Source organism: Salvelinus fontinalis, chromosome 19 (assembly GCF_029448725.1).
Source record: "Salvelinus fontinalis isolate EN_2023a chromosome 19, ASM2944872v1, whole genome shotgun sequence".
Taxonomy (NCBI): domain Eukaryota; kingdom Metazoa; phylum Chordata; class Actinopteri; order Salmoniformes; family Salmonidae; genus Salvelinus; species Salvelinus fontinalis.
Window position 1 is genome coordinate 30,276,650 of NC_074683.1, and position 18,666 is coordinate 30,295,315.

Here is an 18,666-nt window from a genome sequence, read left to right on the forward strand (position 1 = left end):
TGGCTCTGCCCTTCTCTTTGCTTGTCCTGCCCACTATGACTCATTTGTTCCCATTGGAAACGACAGGTTGTGGAATATATTGGTTTAGTTATAAAAATATTTGGTACATGTCTTAGTTTGAGAAAAATCTGATTTTACCTGTTCATTTAAACCATTGTAAATCCACTCCACAGTGGCCTGTCAATTTAAAACTTGTAATCTCTATCATGGAAACACCTAAAATGAACAAAACTGAATTTGGTATTGATATAAAAAAAATAAGGTAACTGTTAACAACTCATTCTTTGCATATGTAACGCTAATGCTCAAACTCATCTGCAATCATCTTCTCCTCTTGAACCATACTTCAGATTCACTCCAGATTTTGTATTTAGACTCATTACATCAGTTTTGAAAGGTTTTGAGTAAAACAAGTTGCTGCATTGTACCTATAGACGCACATTACCACACATGCTAATGCTAAAAATACTTTAAAAATCTACTTCTCACTAACCATATATAAGATTGACTCCAGAGTTGGTATATAGACTCAATGAATTAGCCTCTATTGAATTTGAGAATGATTAGATGCTTAATTTAAAGTCGGCCACGCTTCACCAATAAATGGCACCATATCACACCAGGGCTACAGTGCCTTGAGAAAGTATTCACACCCCTTGACTTTTTCCACATTTTGTGTTACACAGTGGGATTAAAATGGATTTAATAGTTGTTTTTTATCAAAAATGTACACAAAATACTCTGTCAAAGTGGAAGAAAAAACTTTTATAAATGTAAAATAAATATATTTAATATTTTGAAAAGATAAGTATTCCATCCCCTGACTCAATAAATGTTAGAATCACCTTTGGCAACGATTTCAGCTTTCTGGGTAAGTCTCTAAGAGCTTTGCAAACCTGGACTGTTCAATATTTGCCCATTATTCTTTTAACAATCTTCAAGCTTTCTCAAGTTGGTTGTTGATCATTGCTAGGTAGCCATTTTCAAGCCTTGCCATAGATTTTCAAGACGATTTAAGTTACAACTGTAGCTTGGCCACTCAGGAACATTCAATGTCGTCTTGGTAAGTAGCTCCAGTGTACAGTATATAATTGGCCTTGCGTGCAATTGATATCATCCGTTTCCAGCTGCAATAGTGATTTACAAAATATCAATGTCTACACTGTATTTCTGATCAATTTTATGTTATTTTAATGGACAAAAAATTTGCTTTTCTTTCAAAAACAAGAACATTTCTAAGTGACCCCAAACTTTTGAATGGTAGTGTATGTTTTTCCAAAAGCAGACTATGATCAGTAATGTCAAAAGCTGCACTGAAGTCTAACAAGACAGCCCCCACAATCATTTTATCAACAATTTTTCTCAGCCATTCATCAGTCATTTGTGTAAGTGCTGTGCTTGTTGAGTGTCCTTCCCTATAAGCGTGCTGAAGGTCTGTTGTCATTTGTTTTTACTGTGAAATAGCTGTATTGCTACCACTGTAACATTAAATGTATCATCTAAGTGAGTTTCAGAGATAGTCAGAATATGAATGTCATCTGTTACAAGCAAGTTATTGACTTCATGGACCTTGTTTCTCAGGTTGCATATGTTAATGAGCTATTTTTTAGCACTTTTCTGTGTTGCTTGATTGTTTTTAATGCTTTACTGGGCAGCTTATCCAAAGTAGATTTGCTTATGTTATTTATATTGGAACTGATAGTGCAGGGTGAGCTGTATAAAGTGATCTTCCTACTAGGGCACACCGCCTCAGTGCTAACAGTATAACTCTGGTTCATAGGCACATGATTACCGCATACAATAGCTGTAGGATAAACAGAGGAATTCGGTGCAATTAAGGGTACATAAATGAAGTTACTTACATTGTGTTTGCCAATGCCCTTAGGATCATGTACATTTGATGCAGCACTATGACAACTCATTTTTACAATGGTAAGGATTAACTGAGCTGGTCTTGGATCATTGAAAAGTCAAAGAGCCAAGATGATTTGGATGGACTCAGTTATTCCTGTAGAGCGGGTATTCCCAAACTGGGGTACACACAACGCCGTTGGGGGTACGCCAAATAAAAGGTGATTCACATAAATAAAACATGTTTTTTATTTGTTATTCTTTAATAAATCATTTTTTTTTTTTCATTCTTCACAATTTCAAACAGTACATTTATGTTTTCCAACGGGGCTATACATTTGGGTGAGTTTTTTTTCTCGCCTGAGTAGCCTTGCTTCACTGCCAAAAATAAAATTCAACCATCTAGTGTTCAGCGAAGTAACACAATATCAAATACAGGTAGCCTAGTCAAAAAATGAACATCCAATGACATTAACCATTACTCTCTCGCGGGAAACCTTCACTCTTGCGCAGACATTTAGAAACGAAACATGACCATTTGAAAAATAAGCCACAGAAGTTTTTTGAGTGAGAATAAAGACGACTTTCGAGTAGTAAGACATGGATAAAAGCAACAGATACCATTAATAAGAAGGGGCTAGAAGCGTCTTATATGGTGAGCTACCGAGTGGCTAGGACAGGCAAGCCCCATACTATAGTGGAGAACTTAATTCTTCATGCTGCCGCAGATATGGCTGGGACAATGCTGGGGGAAAAGGCCCAAAAAACTATACAGACTATGCCTTCATAAAACAACACTTTCACAACGCATCAGTGACATGGCAGGAGATGTTTTGAAATAAATACTGCTTTGCATACAAGCCAGTGAATTATATGCATTACAGCTGGATGAGTTAAGAGATGTGGCGGGCCTGGCACAGCTCCTGGTATGTCTGTTACGTTTATGGGGGGTCAAATAAGGAAGATATCCTCTTCTACAAACCATTGGAAACCAGGACAACATGAGAGGATATTTTTTAAGTACTGGACAGCTTTGTGACATCAATTGGATTTGTGGTCAAGATGTGTTGGTGTCTGTACTGATGAGGCAAAAGCCATGACAGGGAGACATAGTGGAGTGGTAACGTTGCTGCCGATGCCACTTGGGTACACTGCAGCATCAACCGAGAGGCTCTTGCTGCCAAGGGAATGCCTGACAGCTTGAAAGACATTTTGGACACTACAGTGAAAATGGTTAACTTTGTTAAAGCAAGGCCCATGAACTCTGAGTGTATTTTCTGCATTATGCAATGATATGGGCAGCATGTGGTGTGAACTGCTCTCTTGAGGTCATGCATCTCAATCAGGTTGAGGTCAGGACTGAGCCACCAGAAGGCATATTTTCTTCTATTGAAGCCATTCTGTTGTTGATTTACTTCTGTGTCGTTGTCCTGTTGCGTCACCCAACTTCTGTTGAGCTTCAATTGGCGGACAGATAGCTTTACGTTCTCCTGCAAAATGTCTTGATAAACTTGGGAATTCATTTCTGTCGATGATAGCAAGCTATCCAGGCCCTGAAGCAGCAAAGCAGTCCCTCCACCATACTTTAGTTGGTATGAGGTTGATGTGCCGTGTCTTTTTTAACTCCACACATAATGTTGTGTGTTCCTTCCAAACAACTCAACTGTAGTTTCATCTGTCCACGGAGTATTCTGCCAGTAGCGCTGTGGTACATCCAGGGGCTCTTTTGCGTACTTCAAAAGTGCCGCAATGTTTTTTTTTAGACAGCAATGGGTTCTTCCGTGGTGTCCTCCCATGAACACCATTCTTGTTTAGTGTTTTACGTATTGTAGACTCGTCAACAGAGATGTTAGCATATTCCAGAGATTTCTGTAAGTCTTTAGCTGACACTAGGATTCTTCTTCACCTCATTGAGCATTCTGCACTGTGCTCTTGCAGTCATCTTTGCAGGAGGGCCACTCCTAGGGAGACTAGCAACAGTGCTGAACTTTCTCCATTTATAGACAATTTGTCTTACCGTGGACTGATGTACATCAAGGCTTTTAGAGATACTTTTGTAACCCTTTCCAGCTTTATGCAAGTCAACAATTCTTAATCTTGGGTCTTCTGAGATCTGTTTTGTTCGAGGCATGGTTCACATCAGGCAATGCTTCTTGTGAATAGCAAACTCAAATTTTGTGAGTGTTTTTTTTTTTTTTTTATAGGGCAGGGCATCTCTATCCAACATCTCCAATCTAATCTAAATAACCACGACAACTTAGATTTACCGTCAAACTCAGGGTTTATTAACAAACACACGGTAATGGGGGCGGCAGGAAAAGGGGCTGAGCTGGACCCAAGGAAAGAAACAAATATCCCAAAACACCCCTAAGTTAGACTAGCCTATTTCAACAACAGCTAACTAACCAAAAATACAGTGGGTGGTCTGCCCAGTTCTAACTAGTGTATTTAACAAAGTTTACCTACGGGTAGTGTATGCCCATGGGCATCTTATCTTGGTTACCCCCTTTTCCCACCATCAAACAAACAAACACTCACACCATAACCAAAACAATACTCACAGGTGGGGACAAAGTGACATGTATCCTAAACCACACACGAGGTCTACAAACATATGGCATGTACAGAGAGATTGCTCTAGACAAAGAGATCGAGCTCCAGAGAAAACAACTGACAGGGTTTTTAAACCGAGGGAAAGGGAATGTGATTGGGTAGCAGAAAAGGAGCAGGTGTCTTCTGATTAGCGACTGATTGGGGAATGATGATGGTCACCTGTGAGTAGGGGAGAAGGAGAGAAAAGAAATACACACAGGATACACACAGAATACTTGTATCCGTAACAATAGGGCTGCGTTCAGAGTTTCTTGTCTTGGCAAATCGCACTGTTAAGACACTGATGCCCTTTGCAACCACATACCTATGTGAGAGTGGATTCTCGGCCCTCACTAGCATGAAAACTAAATACAGGCACAGACTGTGTGGAACATTATTGAAGACTGAGACTCGCTCCAATACAACCCAACACTGCAGAGTTATGTGCATCTTTTCAAGCACATCCTTCTCATTAACCTGTAGTGAGTTATTCACAATTTTTGATGAACAAATACATTTTTTATGTATGATGGCTAAATAAAGAGCAAAATTATTGATTATGATTATATTATTATTTGTGCCCTGGTCCTATAATAGCTCTTTGTCACTTCCCATGAGTTGGGTTGTGACAAAACCTCACATTCATTCTTATGTTTAATAAATGTATCGTATAATGTGTGTGTGTGGCAGGCTTACAATAATGGCAAAAAACAACATTTGAGAGTGCGCTGACCCTGGTGCTAGAGGGGGTACACAGCTATAGGTTGAATGTTTGAAGGGGTACAGGAATATAAAAAGTTTTGGAACCACTGTGTTAGAGCAACGGTTCTCAACAAAAACTAAAATATGCACCCCTTTGGGTCCCCAGGACCAGGGTTGAGAACCATTGTGTTAGAGCAAAGACCTTAAAGTAATTGCACAGTGATCTTTATCCATGGTAGTTGATTAGATAAAGAATTGTATAGCAAGTGACTGATCGCTTGAATTCCCTTACAGACAGAGAGATGGGTCATGTGTGAGAGTATTCAAGGTCAGTCTGTTCATCGGTCAAGGGCAACAGTGACGAATGATGATCAAACGATGTCACCCTATAATATGATGTCACCCTGACTAACTGTTAAACACTGTATGAGAGCCGGCATCTTATTACATCCTCCTACGTATGTCATCCTCCTCTTGATATAGTCTTAAAGAAACAGACAAGATATTCATAGGTTATTACTGTGTTAACTTCTCATTAAATACCTGGTCATTTCACTACCAACATTTCGCCCTTCAAGGGTCAATAAAGGATCAATCAAATCTATCTACGGTCAAATAAAGTGCTACTGTTGTTTTCCTCTCTGTCTGCAGCGATCTGCTCAGTGTTGTTTAAGACCCGTATGGGATGTCTAAATGAGGAGGTTCCTGAAGAGACTCAGAAGTTCATCGTCTCAGTAGGAGAGATGTTCCGCCTCTCCCCAATCATCATTCTCTTCCCCAAGTCCACCTGGCCCTACCTCCCCTTCTGGAAACATTTTGTGGCTGTCTGGGATCACCTCTTCAAAGTTGGTGAGTGAATGAATTAAATAGTGAGTGAGAGAGTGAGTGAGTGAGAGAGAGAGAGCGAGAGAGTGAGTAAATGAGTGGGTGAGTGAGTGAATGAATAAGTGAGTGAGGGAGTGAGAGAGAAAGTGAGTGAATGAGAGGGCGAGTGAGTTAACGAGTGAGTGAGTCAATGAGTGAATTTGTGAGTGAATGACTGAATATGTGAGACATTTGTATGGCATCACATGCTCTATCATGTACACTTAGAAAAAAGGGTTCCAAAATGGTTCTTCGGCTGTCACCATAGGAGAACCATTTTTGGTTCCAGGTAGAACTCTTTTGGGTTCCATGTAGAAACCTCTGTTAAAAGGGTTTTAGATGGAACCCAAAAGGGTTCTACTTGGAACCAAAAAGGATTCTTCTAAGGGTACAGCCGAAGAACTGTTTTCGGTTCTAGATAGCACCTTTTTTCAAAGAGTGTATAATAAAGATTGAAAAGGTAGACTGCTGTTAAGATATTTTATCAAGGTTTAAGATAAATGATTAAATAATTCTACCCAGAAACTTAACTATTATGATTAGAGGTTATGTAGCATGGACAAGGGGTAATTAAAAATGATAACCATTGGGGAAGAAAGGAATGTATGTGTGTGCCGAAAGAAAGCAAAGAGACTCGTTAACCTATGTTTGAACTGACCCAGCTATAACTCTGTGGAGGTAAAATAAGACAACCTGGAGGGGCTCTCGCTTTCTGTATCTGGGGGGGACTGGAACTGTCAGCTGAGTGGTAATAAACTGTGGTGAGACTTCAGGGGATAATCCAAATATAGTATGTATGTATGTGCGTTAGTTTAAGAGAAGGGATAAAAATAATGATTTTGTATATGCACGGCAGAGCTCTCTAAATAAACATTCCTGACAATTGTAGCTGGGCCTCCGCTGATTCATTTCAACCAGTTTCTAACAAACTCTGGGTTTCAGGCTGAGTAATTAATTACATTTGGTATTATGAACAACTGAGAACAAAATTCTCTTAACAACTGCACAATAAAATTTCACATAACGTTACACATTATCACATACCCATGAACTCAAGTAACCTCTACTGCATACTTGTGAATGAGGAGGATGTAGGATATTTTGAGGGCACTCACTCGTTTCACATATGAAAATGATGCAATGTGTTTAAGTTGTTGATGATATGTTATGTGACATCATGTTTCTCATGCGCATGAGACTCGAAATTGAGCTCAGGTGCATCCTGTTTCCATTGATCATCCTTGATGTTTCTACAACTTGATTGGAGTCCACCTGTGGCAAATTGAATTGATTGGACATGATTTGGAAAGGCACACACCTGTCTATATAAGGTCTCACAGTTGAAAGTGCAAGTCAGTGCAAAAACCAAGCCATGAGGTTGAAGGAATTTTCCACAGAGCTCCCAGACAGGGTTGTTTTGAGGCACAGATCTGGGGAAGGGTACCAAAACATTGCTGCAGCATTTATTGTCCTCAAGAACACAGTGGCCTCCATCTTTCTTAAATGGAAGAAATCTGGAACCACTAAGACTCTTCCTAGAGCTGGCTGCCCGGCCAAACTGCGCAATCGGGGGAGTAGGGCCTTGGTCAGGGAGGCAGCGCAAGTGGGGACACTTCAGGCTGAGGTATGAGTTTCACACACAGGCAGCTGGTGGCACCTTAATTGGGGAGGACAGGCTCATAGTACTGGCTGGAATGGAATACATGGAATGGTATCGACAAATCAAACGTGTCTGAAACCATTCAATTTACTCCATTCCAGCTATTATGAGCCATCCTCCCATCAACAGCCTCCTGTGGTTTCACAGATCCCCATCTGCTATACAAGGAATTGAGAAAAGACCTGAGATTCACCCTAAGCATCTATATTGTGCTGGTTACTATAACCTCTGACCTCTGTCCCCATACAGCGGAGGAGCAGGTGCTTCAGAAGATGGAGGAGAACGAGCAGAAGGTTCGTCTGGGCCAGCCGGTGGAGGGAGAGTACCTCACACCTCCTGGTCAGTGAACAGATGTCTGTCACTGAGATACTGGGGTCCATCACTGAGCTACTGCTGGCTGGGGTCGATACGGTGAGGTGTGTGTTTTATGTAGCGCTGTTTCACAGTAGGGTGTGACAGGGTGGCAACAGTAGTGGAGAATGGGGTGAAGGCCTGGTGGGGGACTTTTTTTGTTATTTTAGATTGTGAACATTTTCAACATAACCACATTAGCTACCTACGTCAAAGACAGTCAGAGTAAGCACCATAACAGTATCAGTACCATTGTCTCCCATTGGTGCCCGCCTCCCTAATCAGACCATAAAAATATAATTACTGGTCAATTAACGTAATATTAATATTATTAGCCTACAACCTATTCCTATTGTAATTGTATTTCTATGCTGCAGACATCCAACACCATCTCGTGGTCTCTGTACCACATGGCCCTGGAGCCAGAGATCCAGGACAAGCTGTACCAGGAATTGATCAGTGTCTGCCCAGGGGGACAAGGTGCCTACTAGTGATGACATCACTAGAATGCCCTGGCTCAAGGCTGTTGTCAGGGAGACACTACAATAAGTTGTCAGTCATCTGTCATTCTGTAAATGCACTCATTATAAAATTCATAATGGGTTATTAAAGTTATTATATTCATAATGAGGTATGTATTGTTACATGCAGTATACGTCAATGTGCCTATAATTTATTCTTAATTAGTCAAATGGAGCCAATCCTTTCCTCTCTACCCCTTGTGACTTTCTCCTATACTCTCTCTCCAGGATGTACCCAGGAGTAGCAGGAAACGCCCGCATCAATGTGGAAAATGGCATAGTTGTGGGCGACCACCTCTTCCCCAAAAACGTGACTTACTCTTCTACCATCTTGTACTGTTGGAAATGTTTGTTATTGGTGAATTAAAGTACTTTTATTTTCATCCTGTGTGTAGAGATATGATCACACTTGTATATCCAGAGATATACTTTCACCCTTAACTTCAGTATTTTAAATAGTTTGTTAATATCGCTCCCACCAAACAGTATACCACTGATCAGAGTTAGAGCAGCTGTACTTGACTGTTCTCCCTCTTTTGTCCTTTCCCTCTATCTCAATTCAATGGGATTCATCTCTCTCATTCCTTTCCATCCCAGACTTGTTCCACCTGTGTCACTGTCATGTCCTATGACCAGGCAGTGTTCCCGGAGCCCCAAGCCTTCCTGCTTGAACGCTGGCTCTGTGGGCTGGGGAAAGACAAGAACCAGCACCACGGCTCAGTACCCTTTTGTTTCGGGGGCCGGGCCTGCTTGGGCAGGAGGTTGGCCGAGCTGGAGATGTACCTCATCCTCTCCAGGGTAAGACATCCAGGCCTGCTCTGTAGTTGTATAGTACCCCTACTGTTATGCGGAGCAGCACAGGGGAACCCAAGAACAGACTCAAACCAGGAAATGGGGATGAATGAACCAAGATATTTATTGTAACATAGGGAGTGATTAAATGCAGATCCAGGGAAGCTTGGATGAGTTGTAGGAAACCAGATATTGAGGTTGGAGTGAGCTGGGTTGGGACAGGATAAACAGTTCCGGAGGGGAATCCAAGAGAGATGATCAGTTGAATCCAGAACAGGGTAGCAGGGTGGTGAAATGTGGAACAGGAACCAATCAGAGCGGCAAAACTGCAGTGAGAGGAGAAACAGCGCCAGGCAAGGAAATAGGCACAGCAGGAAACAGGATCTTAAATGACAACAAATAGCTAGAAGCATGACTGACTGAACAGAGATTATGGTCTGGCAGTGGAAGTGGCAGGACTGAGTATTTGTAGAGGTCTTGATTATGGAACGGGTTGCAGCTGGTGGGGAACTGCTGACTCCAGCACACCTGTCTCCAACCACACGCACACAGAGAGGGAGAGAACTGGCGGAAATGGCTGCATGTCAAAGAGACACCGGATGTCCACTAGGGAGGGCAGCAGGAGCAGATGTGACAACTACAGCATACGCCCTTCAACAGTGTTATGTAGAACTGTGATAGTAGCTTGGGATTCAGAACACATGCTTTTCTGCATCTGGAAACGATCAGTCCACTGTGATGGGATGCTGTATTGTCTCTTGCACTGTCTTTTATACGTTTCCTTCAGTGACTTTCACATTTCATTTGACAGTGCCTCTAGAGGGCAGATGGGTTAAAGCTACATTAGGTTATACATGTTTAACCTACTTTTTAGCTGCAGCCTCAAGACATTGAGTTAGTTATAACTGTTGATCTAGTCTGTAGTAACCCTCTAATATAATCAGGTTCAGCTGGTTGTGGCGTTCCTCTGTTAGCTTTGCATTGGAGAGAACATGACAGACCAGACCTTCAACTTTGGTCTAATTCATCCCATCTGGATACATGGTAATAGCATTAGTCTTTGTCTGTCTGTTGGCAAGGAATATGTAATCATCAACTCAACTTGGGTTGTTGGAAGGAGTTGTACTTTCAAACCTCCTGACTTTAAGATCCTGTATAGTACTCTAATGTTATTTTATTGGCTGCCCCCGCCCCTCTGGAAACCTCTTTCTCAAAGCTATGGATCTGGATCAGAGTTCTGGGCATGTGTTATTTTACACACGCTACGTAGCTACTGCTCACTCCCCATCCGTTTACCTTTCTCACTTTATTCAGTCTCTTCTAAACCATGTTGCTGTAGCTGATCTCTGCCTCATAATTCTGAACAATTGAAATAATAAACCCTGTAGTGATTTGAATGACATCCCCAAAACTATTTATTGAAGGTTCTACAACCTTCTGTCTGTAAGGGATATTGAAGTGGCACAACCAGGACAGTCCCTACACATTGCATAGGAGCAAAAACAATTAGCGTTTTGTGTGATGTACACTATTCTTTATAGTTGCTGTCATATTGTAGCCACTAGTCAGAGTTCCTGTACAAATGATGTAACTAGTACCGCATGAGTAGGCTACCTAACTGTTCCACCTCTGGGCAGACGAACGTTCTAGGCAGCTCTAGCATGTGTATCCAGTAACTAGAGTCTGACAATGGATGAGTTCATTTTGCAGTAGGCTGCGCTATTATTCCTTATGTGGTTTGTCAACTACTGCTTTAGACTGCCTACTAGTTGTGATAATATTCCATGTTATGTTGCGAGAGTTGCTAAAAAAAAGAACTAGCCAATGTTTGCAATGATGAGAAAATAATTTTTATTTTGACTGCCTGTATGTCTTGCTTGTGTTATGTTTGCCTAAATATACTGTTACAACAGACAAAGTTTGTACGAACATGTTGATCATGTCTTTTGTTTAGAACACGATAGCTGAATATATTTGCATTGACCCCTCCCATTTGTACGCTGCTGCTTCTGTTTATTATCTATGACTTGTCAATTTCCCTCTACCTACGTTTACAGTACCAGTCAAAAGTTGGAATTCCTACACGTTGGAGAATGATAGTTTTGATGTCTTCACTATGAAATAACACATATGCAATAATGTAGTAACCAAAAGTGTTAAACAAATCAAAATATATTTGAGATTCTTTAAAGTAGCCACCCTTTGCCTTGACAGCTTTGCACACACTTGGCATTCTCTCAACCAGCTTCATGAGGTACAGTAGCCACATGGAATGCATTTCAATTAACAGGTGTGCCTTAAGTTAATTTGTGTAATTTTGTTTCCCCTTAATGCGTTTGAGCCAATCTGTCACGCCCTGATCTGTTTTACCTGTCCTTGGGATTGTCTCCTCTAGAGGTCGACCGATTAATCGGAATGGCCGATTTCAAGTTTTCGTAACAATCGGAAATCGGTATTTTTGGGCGCCGATTTAGCTTTTTTTATTTGAATTATATATATTTTTTATTTAATCTTTATTTAACTAGGCAAGTCAGTTAAGAACACATTCTTATTTTCAATGACGGCCTAGGAAAAACGAGGCAGAACGACAGATTTTTAACCTTGTCAGCTCGGGGGATCTAATCTTGCATTGATTACATTGCACTCCATGAGGAGCCTGCCTGTTAGCGAATGCAGTAAGCTAAGGTAAGTTGCTAGCTAGCATTAAACTTATCTTATAAAAAACAATCAATCAATGACTGTCATTGCTCCAATGTATACTTAACCATAAACATTAATGCCTTTCTTAAAATCAATACACAAGTATATATTTTTAAACCTGCATATTTAGCTAAAGGAAATCCAGGTTAGCAGGCAATATTAACCAGGTGAAATTGTGTCATTTCTCTTGCGTTCATTGCACGCAGAGTCAGGGTATATGCAACAGTTTGGGCCGCCTGGCTCTTTGCGAACTAATTTGCCAGAACTTTACGTAATTATGACAACATTGAAGGTTGTGCAATGTAACAGGAATATTTAGACTCATGGATGCCACCCGTTAGATAAAATACGGAACGGAATAAACGTTTTGTTTTCGAGGTGATAGTTTCCGGATTAGTCAAAGGTATATGGTTTAGAGAGAAATAGTCGACACGTTATAATTCCTGTAATAACTTGCGGCTGAATTTGAAAGGGGTTCCTTCGTTATTTTACCGTTCATGTCTTCCATAGAGAATGTCTTGATCTACTTCAAATAAGGTCTGTGTTTCGTGCAGGCTTAAACTGCCTCGACGTTTTGATACCCGTGTAAATCTCACTAGGATAAGGTAACGTTTGTCAACATATTTTCATAAATCCACTCTACAATTTTTTTTTTTTAATCTTCGCTTATATTTAGCCAATATTGATCAGAGTTACCTTGTCCTATAGATATCTACACAGGTCTAAAATTGGGACGGTGATGTAAGCCTACATGAAACACAGACCTTATTTTAAGTGAATCTAAAAATATCCAATGGAATAAATGAAGGAACCACACTTCAGATTTTGCTAGGTGTCATGGGAATTATGACTCGCACTTTGGTTGTCAATTCTTACCATGCCCATTATTAAAATAGGATTTCCTGCATATAGAAATTAAAGTTTTTGTTTTCAACATTCATCACAGGTAACTTAAACTCTATTTTTATTCAAACAGTTGAGAGTATGTCTCCTAAGCAGACTCTTCAGTATCATTGTCACTTCAGAGCTGTATGTATTTATGTATTATATTAAGTTAAAATAAGTGTTCATTGTTCATTCAGGATTGTTGTAATTGTCATTATTACAAAAGGTGTGTGTGTGTGATAGATATATTTTTAATAAATCGTCCGATTAATCGGTATCGGCTTTTTTTGGCCTCGAATTATCGGCATTGAAAAATTAAAATCGGTCGACCTCTAGTCTCCACCCCCTCCAAGTGTCGCTTATTTTCCTTGGTGTATTTATCCGTGTTAACTGTCTCTCTGTGCCAGTTCGTCTTGTCAAGTCAACCAGCGTGTTTTTCCCGTGCTCCTGCTTTTTATTTTCTCTTTTGCTAGTCCTCCCGGTTTTGACCCTTGCCTGCCCTGACTCTGAACCCGCCTGCCAGACCATATTGCCTGCCCTGACTCTGAACTCGCCTGCCTGACCATACTGCCTGACCTTGAGCTTGCCTGCCACTCTGTACCTCCTGGACTCCGACCTTGTCATGATCTTTTTGCCTGTCCGTGACCATTCTCTTGCCTGCCCCTTGGTTCGAGTCTCTGATATTTATTCGTAACCATCTGCCTCCCGTATCTGCATCTGGGTCTCGCCCTGTGCCCTTATACAATCAGTTGTGTTATGAAAAGGTACGGGTGGTATACAGAAGGTAGCCCTATTTGGTAAAAGACCAAGTCCATATTATGGCAACAACAGCTCAAATAAGCAAAGAGAAACGATAGTCAATCATTACTTTAAGACATGACAAGGGCTATGATGAAACTGGCTCTCATGAGGACAGAAAAGTATGACCTAGAGTTGCCTCTGCTACAGAGAATAAGTTCATTAGAGTTACCAGCCTTAGAAATTGCAGCCCAAATAAATGCACTACAGAGTTCAAGTAACAGACACATCTCAACATCAACTGTTCAGAGAAGACTGTGTGAATCAGGCCTTCATGGTGGAACTGCTGCAAAGAAATCTGTCCTTTGGTCTGATGAGTCCAAATTTTTGGGGCCAACCGCTGTGTCTTTGTGAGACGCAAAGTAGGTGAACATGATCTCTGCATGTGTGGTTCCCACATGACGCATGGAGGAGGATGTGTGGGGGTGCTTTGCCCGTGACACTTTCAGTGATTTATTTAGAATTCAAGGCACACTTATCCAGCATGGCAACCACTGCATTCTGCTGCGATAGTACCACTAGGCCCAAACGGGGTGGCCATCATTTGTTTTTCAATAGGACAATGACCCAACACACCTCCATGCTGTGTAAAAATTATTTGACCAATAAGAGTGATGAAGTGCTGCTTCAGATGACCTGGCCTCCACAATCACCCGACCTCAACCCAATTGAGATGGTTTGGGATGCGTTGGACCGCAGAGTGGAGGAAAAGCAGCCAACAAGTGCTCAGCATATGTGGGAACTCCTTCAAGACTGTTGGAAAATAATTCTAGGTGAAGCTGTTTGAGAGTGTGCCAAGAGTGTGCAAAGTTGTCATCAAGGCAAAGGGTGGCTACTTTCAAGATTTTAAAATATATTTTGATTTGTTTAACACGTTTTTGGTTACCACATGATTCCATGTATTATTTTATAGTTTTGATGTCTTCACTATTATTCTACAATGTAGAAAACAGTGAAAATAAAGAGAAATCCTTGAATAAGTAGTTGTGTCCAATTTTTACTGGTACTGTACATATTACCTCGACTTACCTTTGCCCCCGCACATTTTGTATTTAATTAGGATCCACATTATCTGTTGCAAAACTAGCAGCTATTCCTGGGGTCCACACAACATGAAACATAATAAAGAACATCAATAGACAACAACAGTGTGGTGGAAATTCTAATCAACAGTGAGGAGAGACGAGGTCAATCACCAATCAGGATATTACTTTATTCAAAACATATTAATAAGGAAAGCATAGAGCAATTGCTTCTATAATGATGAGGCTGGTCGGCTCAACACTTCCAAGTGTTGTGGCGAGTAGCTCTGACATACACAAATATTTTATAGAAAAGATACGCCCATTTAGTCTTCATGACAAACAGCAGATGTATGGAATGGGTCACAAGGTGAAATTTGATATATGTGAAAGGAGTATCCCGCAGCCAGATAGTATTTGCTATGAAGACTGTTCTTATTGTTTAGTCTGGGCCCTAAGATGATGCTCCGATCTCATTCCTGGTACTTCATAGCACAGAAACACCAATGCATTCTATGGCATAAATCAATTGTCAACTCCAGATACGCCCATCTCAAGTAAAACCCTTCATGACCACACACATGGACAAGCTCACTGAGGAGTGTGCCTCTAGGTCATACACTACCCCAGGATAGGTGCAACATCAGAGATGACATACAATGGTTCCAGATACTACCCCACACAGCTTTTCTCAGACCTTATATTTATTCTGTTTTTATTTCACTTTTATTTAACCAGGTAGGCCAGTTGAGAACAAGTTCTCATTTACAACTGCGACCTGGCCAAGATAAAGCAAAGCAGTGCGACACAAACAACACAGAGTTACACATGGAATAAACAAACGTACAGTCAATAACACAATAGAAAAAATCTATGTACAGTGTGTGCAAATAAGGTTTAGGTTAGGGAGGTAGGCAATAAATAGGCCATAGTGGCGAAGTAATTACAATTTAGCATTTAAACACTGGAGTGATAGATGTGCAAAAGATGAATGTGCAAGTAGAGATACTGGGGTGCAAAGGAGCAAAAAAATAAATAACAATATGGGGATGAGGTTGGTGTCACGCCCTGACCATAGAGAGCGGTTTATTCTCTATGTTGGTTGGGGCGTGATAGTGACTAGGGTGGGTCATCTAGGTGATTAATGGTTTATGTTGGCCTGGTATGCTTCCCAATCAGAGACAGCTGTTTATCGTTGTCTCTGATTGGGGATCATATTTAGGCAGCCATTTCCCCTTTGTGTTTTGTGGGATCTTGTCTACAGATAGTTGCCTGTGTGCACACCAGTAGCGTCACCTTTTCTTCAGTATTTTGTTGTTTTTGTTCGGTGTTCATTTAAATAAAAGAAAATGTATGCCTACAACACTGCACCTTGGTCCAATCCTTACGACGATCGTGACAGATGGGATATTTACAGATGGGCTATGTAAAGGTGCAATGATCTGTGCGCTGCTCTGACAGCTGATGCTTAAAGTTAGTGAGGGAGATATGCGACTACAGCTTCAGTGATTTTTGCAATTGGTTCTAGTCATTGGCAGCAGAGAACTGGAAGGAAAGGCGGCCAAAATAGGTATTGGCTTTGGGGGTGACCAGTAAAATATACCTGCTGGAGCGCGGGCTACGGGTGGGTGCTGCTATGGTGACCAGTGAGCTGAGATAAGGCAGTGCTTTATCTCCCCAAAGGAGGGAGTGACTGGCGCACAGACATTGTGGAGACAAGTGGTTCCCCATTAATCACGCCATCCCTTCACATGGTTTAGAATAGGTAAAGACACAATTACATGTGAAGATAATGTTCTCTTCTCTTTCTGATATTCTGCATAGCACCAGAGACATGTGAAAGACAAGTCTGACTTCTCCCCTCTCTGGGACCCAGTTGACTGAGCCCCAGCTGAGGGAGAAGTGCAACTGCCAACACCAGAGTCCGAAGGGATACATTCTAATAACAAGCATATCATATAAGAATATTATGCAGATAAGACATTTTTTTTTTATTCAGCCACAACAGCTCAAGGACAGAACTACATACATTTTTTAAAAGGCACACGTAGCCTACATGTCAATGCATACACACAAACTATCTAGGTCAAATCGGGGAGAGGCTTGTGCCGTGAGGATTCTTTATCTGTTTTTTGAAACCAGGTTTGCTGTTTATTTGAGTAATATGAGATGGAAGGAAGTTCCATTCAATAAGGGATCTTATAATACTGTACACTTTCTTGAATTTCTTGAATTTCAACACAATAATGTTTCTAATAAAAGGAAGAAGTGATGCAGTCAGTCTCTCCTCAACTCTTAGCCAAGAGAGACTGGCATGCATAGTATTTATATCAGCCCTCTGATTACAATGAAGAGCAAAACCTCCCGCTCTGTTCTGGGCCAGCTGCAGCTTAACTAGGTCTTTCCTTGCAGCACTGGACCACACAACTGCACAGTAATCAATATTAGACAAAACTAGAGCCTGCAGAACTTGCTTTTTGGAGTGTGGTGTCAAAAAAGCAGAGCATCTCTTTATTACGGCCAGACCTCTCCTCATCTTTACAACCATTGAGTTGTGTGCATGTTTTGACCATGACAGTTTACAATCTCAGGTAATGCCAATTAATTTAGTCTCCTCAACTTGTGTAACAGTCACACCATTCATTACCAGATTCAGCTGAGGTCTTGAACTTATGGAATGTTTGTACCAAATACAATGCTCTTAGTTTTAGAGATGTTCATGACCAGTTTATTACTGGCCACCCATTCCAAAACAGACTGCAACTCTTTGTTAATGGTTTTAGTGACTTCATTAGCTGTGGTTGCTGATGCGTATATGGTTGAATCATCAGCATACATAGACACGCATGCTTTGTTTAATGCCAGTGGCAGGTCATTGGTAAAAATAGAAAAGAGTAGAGGGCCTAGAGAGCTGCACTGCGGTACACCACACTTTACATGATTGACATTAGACATTAGAAAACCCTTTGAGTTATATTAGATAGATAACTCTGAATCCACGATATGGCAGAGGTTGAAAAGCCATAACACAAGTTTTTTTAACAACAGGGAAAAATCGAACAGTACAGCTCCCACAATCTTATTATCAATTTCTTTCAACCAATCATCAGTCATTTGTGTCAGTGCAGTACATGTTGAGTGCCCTTCTCTATAAGCATGCTGAAAGTCTGTTGTTCATTTGTTTACAGAGAAAAAGCTTTGTATTTGGTCAAACACTATTTTTTCCAACAGTTTGCTAAGAGCTGGCAGCAAGATTATAGGTCTGCTGTTAGAACCAGTAAAAGCCGCTTTACCACACTTGGGTAGCGGAATTACTTTGGCTTCCCTCCAGGCCTGAGGACAAAGACTTTCCTATAGGATCAGATTGAAAATATGACAGATAGGAGTGGCTATAGACTCAGCTACCATCCTCAGTAGCTTTCCATCTAAGTTGTCAATGCCAGGAGGTTTGTGATTATTGATCAATAACAATACATTTTCCACCTCTCCCACACTAACTTTCAAAATTCAAACTTGCACTGCTTTTCTTTCATTATTAGTTTTTTTACACATGAATACAATTGCTCACTGTTCGTTGTTGGAATTTCCTGCCTAAGTTTGCCCACTTTGCCAATGAAATAATCATACAAATAATTAGCAACATCAAATGGTTTTGTGATAAATAAGCCATCTGATTCGATGAAAGATGGAGTTGAATTCGTCTTTCTGCCCATCATTTAATTGAATTATTTCTGTCATTGATCTTGGCTTCATAATACAGTTTCCTCTTCTTTTTGTTGAGCTTAGTCACATAATTTCTTAATTTGCAGTAAGTAAACCAGTCAGATGTGCAGCCAGAATTATTAGCCACTCCTTTTGCCCCATCTCTTTCAACCATACAGTTTTTCAATTCGTCATCAATCCACGGAGCCTTAACAGTTCTAACAGT

General features: G+C 40.8%; 1 pseudogene; it reads left to right on the forward strand.

Moving 5' to 3' along the window:
• Positions 1-7,387: 7,387 nt before the first annotated feature.
• On the forward strand, positions 7,388-11,420 carry LOC129816594 (sterol 26-hydroxylase, mitochondrial-like; annotated as a pseudogene).
• Positions 11,421-18,666: the final 7,246 nt, after the last annotated feature.